Source organism: Muntiacus reevesi, chromosome 18 (genome assembly GCF_963930625.1).
Source record: "Muntiacus reevesi chromosome 18, mMunRee1.1, whole genome shotgun sequence".
Classification (NCBI taxonomy): Eukaryota; Metazoa; Chordata; class Mammalia; order Artiodactyla; family Cervidae; genus Muntiacus; species Muntiacus reevesi.
The window spans coordinates 53,624,494-53,639,648 of NC_089266.1; positions in this window are offsets into that span (position 1 = coordinate 53,624,494).

Here is a 15,155-nt window from a genome sequence, read left to right on the forward strand (position 1 = left end):
TCAATATCTTGTAATAACCTAAACTGAAAAAGAATCTACAAAAGAATATGTGTATGTATGTATGTATAACTAAGTCACTTTGTGTACACCTGGAACTAACGCAGCATTGTAAATCAGCCATAAAAAGTGAAAGTCTCTCAGTTGTGTCTGATTCTTTGCGACCCCAAGGACTATACAGTCCATGGAATTCTCCAGGTAAGAATACTAGGGTGGGTAGCCTTTCCTTCCTCCAGGGTTTTTTCCTGACCCAGGGATCAAACCCAGGTCTCCTGCATTGCAGGCAGATTCTTTACCAGCTGAGCCACCAAGGAAGCCCATCAACTGTTTTTCGATAGTTTTTTTTTAAGTTCTGGAAATGGATATTGGTGATGGTAGTACAATAATGTGAACGCACCTAGTATCACTGAATGCTACACTTCAAAAGGGTTAAACAGTAATTTTTATGCAGTGTATAATTCACCACAATTTTTTAAACCACTGTGAAGAAATAGCAAGTCAGGAGTTTGTAGGGTAGCTCTGAGAAAGGAGAGTAACGACAAGATGAAACCCCACCAGATATTAACACCAGTTACAAAACCTCAGAAATCGCAAGTGTGGCGCTGGCGCTAGTTACACAGACAAGGAAACAGACAGAAAATCCGGAAACAGACCGCCATCATTCAAGGCTTTGGTGTGTGGGAAAGATGGCATCTGGAAACAGCGGGGAAACAGAGCTGAGACTACCTGGCGCCATCAGGAAAAAATGCAGTTGGATCCTTACCTCGTGCTTACAGCAGGAAGACTTCCAGTCAGAGAAGAGTCTCAGCTGTGACCACAGTACCACACAGCTCCTAGAAGGGACCAGGGGGGAATTCTTTTTTAACCTCAGAGGACGAGCATGTACTAGCTGTGACTTGGAGTCAGTCCTTTAGCCTTCCTGTGCCTATTTCATGAGGCTGTTTTGAGCACTGTGAGAATTAGTACATGAAAAGTGCTAAAAGTGTCTGGTACACACAACAGATTCAATCAGTGACTATCACACCATCACCACCACCACCACCACCATCACCACCCCCATCACCATCACCACCACCATCACCATTACCATCATCACCACCATCACCACCACCCCCATCACCATCATCACCACTGTCACCACCATCATCGCCATCACCACCACCATCACCACCACCACCCGCATTACCACCACCATCACCACCACCATCACCCCCATCATCACCATCACCACCCCCATCACCATCACCACCACCATCACCATTACCATCATCACCACCATCACCACCACCACCACCAACATCACCACCACCCCCATCACCATCACCACCACCATCACCACCACCCCTATCACCACCACCACCATCACCATGATCACCACCATCACCACCACCACCATCACCATGATCACCACCATCACCACCACCACCACCATCACCACCACCACTACTACCATCACCACCACCATCACCCCCATCATCACCATCACCACCCCCATCACCATCACCACCACCATCACCATTACCATCATCACCACCATCACCACCACCACCACCAACATCACCACCACCCCCATCACCATCACCACCACCATCACCACCACCACCATCACCACCACCCCCATCACCACCACCACCATCACCATGATCACCACCATCACCACCACCACTACTACCATCACCACCACCATCACCACCATCACTAACAAAAAGAATGAACTTTTATAAACTAATGTGGAAAAAGTATCCACATATATTATCAAGTGAGGGGAAGAGTCCAAAAATCCAGGTGCAGAGCGATGTGTGCACAATACACTATTCCCGGTTTTAAAAGGAGGGCAGTAGAAGATAATGGGCTTCACCAGTGGCTCAGTAGTAAAGAATCCACCTGCAAGGCAGGAGACACAGGCTTCATCCCTGGGTCAGGAAGATACGCTGGAGAAGGAAATGGCAGACCACTCCAGTATTCTTGCCTGGAGAATCCCATGGACTGTGAGCCTGGAGGGCTACAGTCTATGGGGTCAAAGAGAGTAGGACATGACTGAAGGGAACAGCACGCCACACAGAAGAAAATATGTATACACATATATACCTAAATATTTGTTGTAAGTATACAATTAGACACATAAACCTGTGTATATTTGTAGGTATATATTTATACACACATATATACAATAAACATCTTTGATCAGGCCACTGCATTGCAAAACTCCAGGGGATATTATTCCATTATGCTCCATGTCAGTGGCATCCCAGGAGCTCAATATAAATGGCATCCTTTGGAGTTGGGTACCACTTTGGCCCTGTTTATTTAGCTGCACATGATAACATGTCTCTGGGAGAACACAAAGAACCAGATAACACTGGCTACCTGCAGGGAGGGACATAGATAGTTTGGAATAGAGGAAGGACGGAGAATTTTCATAATACAGCTTTTGTGTCTTTTCAATCTGGAAGCATTGTGCATGTGTTATGGAAGCTCCTTCTTCCAAAAATAAATAAACAAAAGGAGTTGTGAAAAAAATAAAATGCACAAATAGATAAAATAACAGTACACATTAGAGAATTTGGGAGATACATAAAAGTATGAAGGAGAGAATTATAATTAAGTGTGATTTTTCTGATTGCCTCTGTGTCTGCCTGAAGTGCTTTGAAAGACAGCTTTGTGTAGGGCAGGAGTGGGTAAACTATAGCTCCAGAGCATCTCCTGCCCACCCCCTGGTTTGTAAATAAAGTTTTATTGGAACACAGCCAAACACATTCAGTTATGTAGCATCTATGGCTGCTCTCCTGCTACATGTGGTTATTGAGTAATTTTAAGTAACTTTCTGGTTCAGTCTGTAAATCTAGTTCAATCTATAAATGCCCTGGCATAATTTCACTAAAGGGCACAGGGAAGGAGTCAGATGATAGTGTGGAGTTATGATGAACATGTTAGTTTGGATTTAGAACTTAAAAAACAAGCAGCAGAGATGTGCCCCACGATTAAATAATGTTAGGATAAGTGATAACAACCTGACTTATTTGCATATGATAAGAAACAGCAAGATACTCTTTTTTTTCTTCAGGAATATAATCTTAATTGAAGTAAGAATAATGTGCCAAGACAGATTAAAGATTATCAAAGTGGAGAAAATGAAAAGGAAAAATATTCTTACAAATGAACGGGGCCTCATTAAGAAGTATAATATTAAAACAATTTCCTGTGTTATGACACAGGATAAGATACAAGAAAATGTGAGAAAAAGCACACCTCCTACTTGAAATCGCATCAGACATTCAGTCTCTCAATGAACAGGGGAAATATTCCAAAGTCATTTGAGACACAAGACAATGATCCTTTGGGAATGACTGTCCTGTGCATTGTAGGGGTCTAGCATCTCTGGATCCCACTAAACGCTGATAATGGCCCCATTCATGATGACCACCCAAACAACTCCTTCAGATTTTTTAAACTTCCCTGAAGGGCAGCACCACCCCCCTTGAGAACCACAGATACATGTGAAAGCAATTTTAAAAGTTAAAAGCACTTTTCAAATATACAGTATGATTAATCTATAAAACTGCAGTGGATTTTCAGCAGATACTCTATATCTACACTATTTAAATGAAGACTATTGAGTTATAAAATACAAGTGTTTTCTTTTTTCTTATGAAACTGATTTCCATTCCTGGAAACACAGCAAGTGAATCAATATACTTACAGAAAACAACTAAAAATCAGGATTTTCTTAAGAACATCAGTGAATGAGCAGAAAATTTAAGAATTCTTAGTCAAGGATCTAGAGAAGTGGAGTAACAAGGCGTAAGCAGAGCCCAGCACTCCAAGGATATTTGCTGAACCTGGTGAACTTGAACTTTGTTACTCAAGGCCTCATTAGACTTTGAAAAAACAGTCAAAGCACCAGGTCTGCCAAAGATGGAGAATCCAATAAGAGATTTTCCAGCATAAAATGGGACATGTGAAAGGCTATGCCTTGAGTTTAAGAGTGAATTTAGAAACATGTTCCACACTCCCCTTGAGATTACAAGGAAAATCTGTCTCAAACTTTGCACTGGAGAGGATAAGGGATGTGTGTGTGTGTGTGTGTGTGTGTGTAGACACATGTGCCAGGAATCTCTATAAAACATTCAAACCTCAAGCTGCCCATGACACAGTTTACAGCAAAAACTCCACACTATCTGGGTGGTCTGAATACCCCAAGTGGAGGATATAACTAGAATCATCCCAGGAACTAGTAATGCCTCCAGCACCTGGCAGAGCAAAAGTGAATCCTCTTTAGAGGAAACCAAATTTATCCCAGACCTCAAAGCGTTCCCACATAGAATATGTCAAGGACAGCGATCAGATTAAAGTTAAAATACACACACACACACACTCACAGAAGGGCAGATCATAAACAAATGACTACATAATAGAAAAGCGTGGGTAACTAAGTGGGAGGGAATGGGGGAGGGAGACAGGAAGAAAGGAAGGACCGAAGGGAGATGGAAGGAAGGAGAAACGCAGTGGACTAAGGCACCAAGGACTAAGCGTGAGAGACGCTTAGATGGCAGGAAGAGGCCTGCAAAAGCTTTAGATTCTGGAGTGGTAAGGTGAAGGCTATAAAATAACCATGTGTATTTAACATGTTTAATAAAAACAAAATACACATGTGAAAATATATACTGTAATATGAACCGTAGCCCGCCAGGCTCCTCCGGCCATAGGCTTTTCCAGGCAAGAATAATGGGGTGGGTTGCCATTTCCTTCTCCAGGGGATCTTCCTGACCCAGGGATCGAACCCCGGTCTCCCACATTGCAGGCAGACTCTTTATCATCTGAGCCACCAGGGAATCTTAATGAAAACAAAATACACACGTGAAAATATATACAAGAAAAAGAAACTATGAAAAAATGATCAAGCAATTTTGAGAAAGAGCCAAAAGAATTTCTTTGGAAAAGAGAACGCCACTGACAGATTTACTAGAATAATCACACGTGACAAGAATGAGTACACAGAAAGACTGACTTGAAAATAAACATTCCCATAATACAGCATTGAAAGACAAAACTACAAAAGAGGGAAAAAGACATGGGGGATAAATCAAGAATTTTAACAAACATCTAATTAAAGTTCCAAAAGAAAAAGAGAAAGAAGGTTGGGTAGAGGCAATATCTGCCCAAAAAGAAGATTGGGCAGAAGGTTCTGCCCAACCCAAAAAGAAGGTTGGGCAGAAGACATTAGGGCTGAAATTTTTCAGGATTGATGAAATACATCAACCCACAGAGTCTAGAAATCTGAGGAATCCTAAGCAGGTCGTATGTATGAATCCACCACAGTGAAACTGCAGAACCCGGAAGATAAAAAGACTATCTCTAGAGCAATGAGAGAGAAAAGACATTGTTTTTAGAGGAGTGACAGATAACTTACAACTCATTAATAGCAATAGCAGTCAAAAGACAACAGACACTATCTTCAATGTGCTGAAAGGAAAACGATTTTCAATTCTATATCAGAAATTCAACCCACTCCAGTATTCTTGCCTGGAGAGTCCCAGGGACAGAGGAGCCTAGTGGGCTGCCATCTATGGGGTTGCACAGAGTCAGACACGACTGAAGTGACTTAGCAGCAGCAGCAGCATATCCGTAATTAAAGGGAAAAAGTCTTTTTCAGACAAACAAAACCTGAAATAATTTGGTACCAACAAAACTTCACTCTGGCAGAAGAAAAATTAACCCTGATGGAAAGTGTGAGGAGGAGCAAGAGGCGATAGAGCACACAAAACGTGGAAAATAGCTGAAATATTGAGTGTTGCTCTTGTTGTTGTTTAGTCAGTCAGTCATATCCAACTCTTTGCAACCCCATGGACTGCAGCACGCCAGCCCTCCTTGTCCCTCACCATCTCCTGGAGTTTGCCCAAGTTCATGTCCATTGCATCAGTGATGCCATCCAGCCATTGAGTGTATAAAGCAACATTGAGCCATTAAGTGTATAAAGCAATACTGAGTGTATAAAGTAACAATAAATGTGTGGGGTTTCAAAAAAAAAGTTGATAGATTAAAATGCGCAGCATTAATAGCATCTAAGTCAGGAAGCTATAAATGAAAGTTGTAAGATTTTTATATTTTTTGGAAGAGTAAAATTATCAAATTAAATTTGCAGTTTTTCCAGTACACATGTACAGATGAGAGAGTTGGATCATAAAGAAGGCTGAACGCCAAAGAATTGATGCTTTTGAACTGTGGTGCTGGAGAAGACTCTTGAGAGTCCCTTGGACTGCAAGGAGATCCAACCAGTCAATCCTAAAGGAGATCAACCCTGAATATTCTTTGGGAGGACTGATGCTGAAGCTGGAGTTCCAATACTTTGGCCACCTGATTCGAAGAGCTGACTCACTGGAAAAGACCCTAATGCTGGGAAAGATTGAAGGCAGGAGGAAAAGGGGACCAGAGGTTGAGATGATTGGATGGCATCACCCACTCAATGGACATGAGTTTGAGCAAACTCCAGGAGATGGTAAAGGACAGGGAAGCCTGGTATGCCTGAGTTCCTGGGGTCGCAAAGAGTTGGACATGACTGAGTGACTGAACAACAACTAGATACAAGGTAAATATTGCAAAAGTCAATTGAATTTCTATAATCTAGCTGTAAGCAAATTAAAATGAAAGTTTTAAAGATAATATTTAAAATAGCATTAGAAAACATAAAAATCTAGAAATGAATCATTTGACATGCAAGAATTCTACACAAAAACTATAAAACATTATTGATGAATATTAAAGAAGATCTACATATGTAGAGGGTTATTTCACGTTTTGGAAGACACATTCGTAAAGATGCCAATTCTCTTTAAAGTGATCTGTAGAATCAATTTAGTCCCAATCAATATCCTGCCAGGATTTGAAAATTTTTTCAATTTTTTGTTGCTAAAAATATAGAAATACAATTAATTTTTATATTTTGAATTTGTATTATATGACCTTAACTGAACTCATATATTAGTTCTGGGGGCTTTTTCATAAATGCTTAAGATTTTCTACATAGATAATCATGTTAACAGTGAAAAAATAAAGTTTTATTTCTTCTTTTACAATCTGCATGACTTTTTCTCCTTCCTATTCTCTTGCCTCCATTAAAATGTTAATAAAAATTGGTAAGAGCAAATATACTTGCCTCGTTTCCAGTCTTAGGAGGAAGGCATTCAACATCTATGTCACCATCAAGCATAATGTTAGCTGTAGTTTATTTTGACGACTCCTTTCATCAGGTCAAGGGAATTCTTTTTTACTCGAAGTTTGCTGAGAATTTTTTTTATCATGAATGAATGTTGGGTTTTGTGAAGTGTTTTTTTTCTATTTAGATGATCATATGGCTTTTCTTTTTTGCGTGCTAAGTCGCTTCAGTTATGTCCCACTCTTTGCGACCCCATAGACTATTGCCCACCAAGCTCCCCTGGTGAATTTTCAAGCAAGCATACTGGAGTGGGTTGCCATTTTCTCCTCCAGGGGATCTTCCTGACTCAGGGATTGAACCAGAACCTCTTATGTCACCTGCATTTGGCAGGTGTGCTCTTTACCACTAGCACCAACTGAGAAGCCCTAAAAACAAAGGATTCCGTTTTGATAGAGAAAAAATCAACAGCCCTCGCTGGGATTTGAACCCAGGATTTCCTTTTTGCAAGACAGGCACTTTAGCCAACTAAGCCACAGAGCCAGTTGTCTCTTTTTTACTGTGTTAAAATGACTTATACTGAGTTGGGGATGGGGAATACGTGTAACTCTATGGCTGATTCATATCAATGCATGACAAAACCCACTGAAAAATAAAAAAAATTTTTTTTAATTTAAAAAAAAAGAAAATTAGACTAATCTTATATTCTCAGGATAAATCCCACTTCATCTGATACATTATCCTTTTTACATATTTCTACATTCAATTTGCTAAATCTTTCTTAAATTTTTTTGTTTCTATGTTCATGAGGAATACTGGTCTGTAGTTTTATTCTTTTGTAATGTTTCTGTCTGGTTTTGATAGTATGGTAATTGTATCATAAAATGATTTGAAAGGGATTCTCTCATCTTCTATTTTCTGAGAGAGACTGTATATAATCCATATTATTTCCTCCGTAATTTGTTAGAATTCATTAGTGAAGTTATGCAGGCCTGATAGATTTTAAGTGAACATTTCTTTTATTGACTTAGAATAGAGCTATCTAGGTTATCTACTTTTTCCTGATTGTGCTTTCCTCTCTTCTTTCCTCTCTTCTTCTTCCTCTTTTAAGGAATTCGCCCACTTCATTTTAAATACTTTAATTGGCATAATATTCCTTTATTACACTTTAATGTCTGTAAAATCTACTCCTGATACTCTTTTATTTCTGATATAATAATTTATGTCTTCTTTCTCTTTTTTCTTAATTTGTCTGTCTAGTTTACCAATTTTATTGATCTCAAAGCAGCAGCTTTTGATTTCACTGATTTTTTTCTGCTGTTTTTCATGTTGTGTTTTAGCAGCCTCAAGTCTTACCTTTATTATTTACTTCCTTCTATTTACATTGGAATTAATTTTCTCTTTTTTTCTGGTTTTTTAAGGTGGAAATTTAGGTAGCTGCTTTGAGACTTTCCTTCTTTTCTAATATAAACATTTATGGCTATATATCTCCCTCTAAGCATTCCCTTAGCTGCTTCCCACAAAATTTCATATGTTGTATTTAATTTACTTCAAAATATTTTCTAATTTCTATTCAGATTTCCTCTTTTGACCCAGGGTTATTTAGAAAGGTATTGTTTAATCACAAAATATTTGGGGATTCTCTAGATATCTGTTATTGATTTTTAGTTTAATTTTATTATGGTAAAAAATAAATGAAACATATAGTGTATGACTTCAGTGAAAGTTGCTCCCTGGAAGGAAAGCTGTGACAACCTAGTTTTTGGTCAATCTAGACGGTGTATCATAAAGCAAAGACTTTGCCAACAATGGTCTGTATAATCAAAGCTATGGTTTTTCCAGTAGTCATATATGGATGTGAGAGTTGGACCATAACGAAGGCTGAAGAATTGATGCTTTCGAACTATGGTCCTGGAGAAGATTCTTGAAAGTCCCTTGGGCTGCAAGGAGATCAAACCAGTCAATCCTAAAGGAAATCAACTCTGAATATTCATTGGAAGGACAGATGCTGAAGCTGAAACTCCAATACTTTGGCCACCTGATGCAGAAAACCTACTCATTGGAAAACACCCTGATGCTGGGAAAGATTGAGGGTAGGAGAAGAAGAGCAAGACAGAAGATGAAATGGTTGGATGGCATCACTGACTCAATGGATATGAATTTAAGCAAACTCTGGGAGACAGTGAAGGGGAGGAAAGCCTGGCGTGCTGCAGTCCATGAGGTTTCAAGGAGTTGGACATGACTCAGCCACTGAACCACCACATGACTTCAGTATTTTTAAATTTTACTGAGACTTGCTTTATGATCCACAGTATGTTCTACTTTTGGTGAACGTTCCATGTATACTTGAAAAAAATGTATATTCTGTTGTTTTGGGGTAGTTTTATATTGTCAGTTAAGTCAAGTTGGTTGAGTTCTATAATCATTACTGATTTTATGTCAATTTTTTCTTCAATTACTGATAAAGAAATGTTGAGTTCTCCAACTACAATTGTAGATTTATCTATTTTTTGATGAATTCCATCAGTTTTTTAAATGTATTTTTATTATTCTTTCATTTATTTTTGGCTGCACTGGGTCTTCATTGCTGCGCATGGGCTTTCTCTAGTTGCAGTGAGTGGGGGCTACTCTCTAACTGTGGTGTGTGGGTTTCTCTTGTTGCAGAGCATGGCTTTAGGGCACATGGCCTGCAGTTGTTGCGGCATGCAGACTCAATAGGTGCTGCTCCCAGGCTCTAGGGTGCGAGCTCAATAGATGTGGCACACGGAATTAGTTTCCCTGTGGCATGTAGAATCTTCCCTGCCCAGGTTTGAACTCGTGTCCCCTGCATTAGTAGGCAGATTCTTAACCACTGAACCACCAGGGAAGTCCCCATCCATTTTTTATTAATGTATTTTGAAGCTGTTTTATTATTTACATGCCATCTAGGGTTATTATGCCCTCTTGATTTTGTCTTTTATCATTATGACATGTCCCTATTAATTTCTGGTGTTATTTTATATTCTGAAGTTTACTTGATCAGATATTAACATCTTCTATTCTTTTATCTATTTACTCTAAACCTATTTACATCTTTAAATCTAAAAGAGTTTCTTGTAGACAACATTTTGGATCTTTTTCTATTTTTTCCAATCTGAAATTCTTTGCCTCTCATTAGAACATTCTCCATTTACATTTAATGTAATTATAAATGTAGTTGGGTTTAAGTCTACCATCTTGCTCTTTGCCTTCTATTTGTACTCTTTGTTGTTGTTCTTTTGTTTTTCTTCTCTTGTCTTCTTTTGAATTACTGAAGTATTTTTTAATGATTCAGTTTTAATTTACACTAATGTCATCTTAGTGACATTTTAGTGAGATGTCTATATATTTATTTATCTATCTATGTATTTAGCTATTGATCTGCAATTTTTAATATACACATTTAACTTAGACTACTCTGACTTCAAATAAGATTAATTCTATTCACATTTAATGTAAAACCCTTGATATATTTCCTTATCCCTCTTTCCATCCTATGCTATTTTTGCCATATCATTTACTCCTACATACATTATAAATCCCACAATACATTCATTTTTGCTTTAAATAGTTATCTTTTAAAGAGATTTTTAAATGAGGGGAATTATATTAAACTTTCCTATATACTTACCACTTCTGGCACTCTTTGTATTTCTTTGTATAGACTGTAATCTTTAACTACTATTTTTTCCCCAAGGAAATTTTAATATAATTCTTGTAGCAAAGATGTACTTGCAATGATTTCTTTTAGCTTTGGTATCTTTGATAATGCTTCTATTTATTCTTCATTTATTTAAGTCTTTATTCTTTAGAAAGATACTTCTCCTGGCAATAGAATTTTAGGTTGGCAGGGTTGTTTTTTATTTTCAAAATCTATCAGTAATTTAGCAACGCTATTCCATTGACTTTTGGCATGCATAGTTCCAGAAAAGAAGTCCAAAATATGCAGTATGAGTTGGCAGGCTGGAAACTCAGGAGAGACAGTGGTGCAGTTCCAGTCTGAAGGCCAGCATCCTGGAGGCCCAGGAGAGCTGATGTTGCAGATAATGTTCAAAGGCAGCCTGCTGGAGATTTTGCTTTTGTTCAGTGTGCCAGCTTTTTTAGTCTATTCAGGCTTTTAATGGATTGGATGAAGCCCACTGACATTATCTAGGGCAATCTGCTTTACTCAGAGTTTACCAACTTAAATGCTCACCTCATCCAAAAATACCATCCAATTTGACACATAAAATTAACTTTCACAGTGTATTACAGGCATCACCACCCTGGCTGGCAGGAATACAAGCTATTCTCAGCCTTGTGTGAACTCCTGGAACTGTTTGGCCTATTGCTTTCCAGAGGTTCTTTTTCCAGCCTTGTGGAATGCCACCCTATGCATGCAATGATCAGGTTTCACCCAAATAATTGTGAAGAACTCTTTGTAAATTCCTGTAGAATTCTTTCTCTCTCTCTGCCTCCTCCTAGTACTCTGCTTTATAAATTCTAGGTAACTTGGCTTCCCTGAACTTCCATATCTGTCACCTCAATTCAGTGAAAACGCTGAGCTCTTTGGGTCTCCCAGACTTGAGTTTCAGCTGAAATCTGTCTTCAGTCAGTAAGCTGGGGCAACCAAAGGGCTTGCTTCTTTTGTTTGTTCTCTCTCAGAGATCATACCTCTGTGCTACTTGTGGTCCAATGTCTGAAAATGGTTAATGTATTTTCTCTGTTTTTTTAGTTGTTTATGGTGAGAGATCAATCCTATATAGTTTATGCTTTGTGACATATATTAAACTTTTTTTCACTTACAGTAATACCTGTTTCATCTGTTTCACCCTATTATCTCTTGACCAGGTTGGTAGTTTCATAGATTTGTTCACTTTGTGACCATTCACTGAACTTTGCACTTATGATGTGTATAAGTCTCTAAGTATGTAAAATTCAATAAAACATACTTTTAATTTTTTGGCTGCTCTGTGCAGAGCAAAGATTTTACTTCCTCAATCAGGGCTTGAACCCAGACCTCCTGAAATGGAATTCCTAGAATTCTAATTCTTAACTATTGGACCACCAGGGGAATCCTCAAGAAAAAAAACTTTTAAAAATAAAAAGCAAAGTAAGTTTACATGAACATGCAAATGATATAGAATAAGCTAGGTACTTTAAAAAGAAAAGAAATTTGAGTGACTTTCCATACCAGATATCAGATATCAAGACTAAAGCTTATTGTAATGTAATGAGCCTCCAACTAATAAAAATAAAGGAAAAAAAAAAAAAGACTAAAGCTATTTCAGTTAGAAGATCACAGTATTGACACAGAAAAAAGACCAGAAAAAAAACAGAGAAATCCCTTTTCAAAAAGACCTACACAATTGTGAGCATAATGTATAATAGAAATGCCACCTTAGAACAACAAGGAAACACTGAAGCTTTCAATAAGTGATGCTGGCACGATTAGTTATCTATAATTCATAAAACCGGTGTCCCCTATCTCACACCGTAAACAAAAATTAATTCCAGATGAGTTAACAACTAAGTATGAAAGGCAAAATTATAAAGTTATTCAAAGATAATTGGAAAAGGTATAAATATCTGGAGAGACAGGAAGTATTTCTTAAGTAGGACCCACAACAAAATAAAAAAGGTAAAGGAAAAGACTGATAAATTAGTCTTTATTATAAGAATTTATGTAAATCAAAAGAAACCACCATGAGACCCAAAGACAAGCCAGAATTAGGAGAATATATTTTTTTAACACATACAACTGATAGAGGACAAATACCCAGGTTATGTAAATAATGTTATAAATTTATAAGAAAACAAATAGTCCCCCCACATAAATAAAATATTTGAACTTTACAGTCTTTACTATCTATCTATCTATATATACATGGAATACTATGAATTACTATATAGTATTGGAATACTGCATACAATGGAATACTATATCGCATTGAAAAGGACTGACTACAGTTACTCTTGTTGACATAGAAGAATATCAAAAAACAGTATTGAAGAAGAGGTACCAAAGAGAAATTGATACATACAATATGATCTAATGTTGATAAGGTTTAAAACATATATAAATAAGCTATATTATTTTGGAATGGATACATAACTGATAATACTATAAAATGAAACAAGAAAATGATTGCCATAAAACATTGGGATAATGGCTACCTCTGTTGTGGAGATGGACTCATAATTGGGGAAGGATACCAATTTTCTTTCTTGACCTGGTTGCTAGTCACGTGCATATTACCACATTATTATTCTTTAGCACGTACTTACATGTTTTATTCACTCATCTATAAGTATGACACATTTCAAAATAATAAAATAAAATTAATTTCAGTCAGTAAATTAATAAACAAAATAAAATTAGCCTAACCAATGTATATTTTCTTTATAATCAGAGATAATGTGATGATTTCAAGGTTTCAGTGTCCTTATTCATTTATTCACTTATTCCACAGGAATTTGTTGTATATTTACTATTTTACTAATACTGGATACCTAAAATACAGATATTAATTTATTATCTATTAGGGAGATTTAATAATAAAAGTTAATGTGGTTATTATCATTATTATAACAAACAACATTTAACTGTCTACTTTTTGCACTAAGCACTTCACATACATTACTTCATTTAGTTGTTTGACATCCCTGAGGTATGAACTAGTACATTCCCAATTTAAAAAATGAGGAACCTGGGTACAGCAACATTTAATAACTTGCCCAGACTTGCAGAGCTCAGAAAAGCCAAAGCCAAAGTTTGCTCTTAACAACTGTAGTTTTTTTTGCCAAACATTCAATCTCTTTCCCTTCAAATGACAGCATCCTCAGTTTCCTCTTGGGAGCCCTACCCCTTCTCACGTTTGGTCCTGTGGTTTGGTTGGAGCTGAGTACCTAGTTCTGGGTTCAAGAACTGAGGAAATGACTCCGACTGGGTCATTTCTTATATTTGAAACTCCTGGATGCTGTGATTGGATTAGGCATGAGACAGAAGAGAGAGAAATTGAAGACTGAGTCTTGGAGCCTTCATTTAAACCCTTGGATCTAGCCATGCCTCAAGCTTTCCTCAATGTCTGGTCTTTTCAATTATATGAACCTCAAGTTGGGTTTTCTAACACTTGCAAAAAGAGTCCTGGAGGACTTCCTTGGTGGTCCAGTGGTTTAGAATCTGTTTTGTAATGCAGGAAATGCGGGTTGGATCCCTGGTCAGGAAACTAAGACCCCACATGCCACGGGGCACCTAAGCCCATGCCCCACAATTTTGAGCCCACAAACTCGAGCCTGTGCACAATAGCCAGAGAGCTGGCACCCCAGCTATGACTACTGAGACCGAACACCACAGAGAAAAGACCCTCATGATGCAACTAAGACCCAACTCAGCAAAATAAATAAATATTTAAAGAAAAGGAGTCTTAGCTAACCCAGGGACACAGCAACATAACTCAATAGTTATTGTACCAGCTGAATAATGAGGACTAAAATTAATATGGACATTTAGGATATGCACTCAGACACAGGATACACGAAGGTGAGATGCTTTGTACTTCCTTCCCTTCCCCATCCAAGACCTGAAGCTAAATCTCAGGGGAAATAAATTAACACTAAGAGAATCACAGATTACCTTCATGTCGACATAGACCAAGCCAGTCATCCTTCACTAGGGGGGATGGGGAGTGGGCTGCAGCTGTATTCAGTATCATGAAAGATGATCACAAAAGACCGAATCTCTGGGATGCCAGTCACAGCAAGAGTGATTTAGGTTCTGGGATATATTTTATCACAGGTTTTCAAAGCCCTTGGCAGCAAAATTAAATCTGACATCACTCCTTGGATTGATAAACACTATTCAGTCTCCCAGTAGGGTGAGCTCAGACACTCGAGGGCTCTCTCTCTCTGAGGGTTGCAGTCACCTTCTTCAACTCAATTAATAGCACCCCAGTCACCTCCAAGAGTGACACCGTCTTTAGAAGACCCTCATTGTGAGGGACAAACACAG